At 28.5% G+C, this 452-nt stretch overlaps 1 protein-coding gene across 1 annotated transcript in view; it reads left to right on the top strand.

The window, feature by feature from the left end:
* LOC119593993 (eukaryotic translation initiation factor 2 subunit 1-like) overlaps positions 1-452 on the top strand; it is an 8,312-nt gene that overhangs the window by 2,425 nt on the left and 5,435 nt on the right. The gene's annotated exons all lie outside the window — the stretch shown is intronic.

The following is a 452-nucleotide window of genomic DNA, read 5'->3' as shown; positions in this document are numbered from 1 at the left end:
TGCTCCTGTTTAAGTTTGCCATTATCTCCACATCATAACTATGAAATTAAAATCCAGCACTTCATTAAGCATAGATTAATGTTATACAAAATCTGTAAGTTTTTTAGTATTTTCCAAATCTAAAAATTATTCTGGATATAATTTAATATTACAGCTTAAATTTTCTTTTGAATCTTCAAGACTTCCCCCTCTTTAAAATCATAGTTAAAAGTGTATTCCAATTATCTGTTTATCAAATTCAGCTCCTGCTACCTATAATTCTGTATTTAGACTGATTTTACTAGATGAAATATAGCATAGGAACAAGTTGAAAGACACAGACACACAGATAGAGGCACAAAAATCTCATTTTGGTGTGATCTTAAGATTTCCAAATATTGCATAACATTTTTTCCTGTCATATATGTCAATGGCTTTACTCATTTATTTCTCATTTACATCAGATAGTCTAT

The sequence above is a fragment of the Penaeus monodon genome, chromosome 33 (genome assembly GCF_015228065.2).
Source record: "Penaeus monodon isolate SGIC_2016 chromosome 33, NSTDA_Pmon_1, whole genome shotgun sequence".
NCBI lineage: Eukaryota > Metazoa > Arthropoda > Malacostraca > Decapoda > Penaeidae > Penaeus > Penaeus monodon.
The sequence above is the reverse complement of the archived record's forward strand: the minus strand, read 5'-3'. Positions and strand labels throughout refer to the sequence as shown.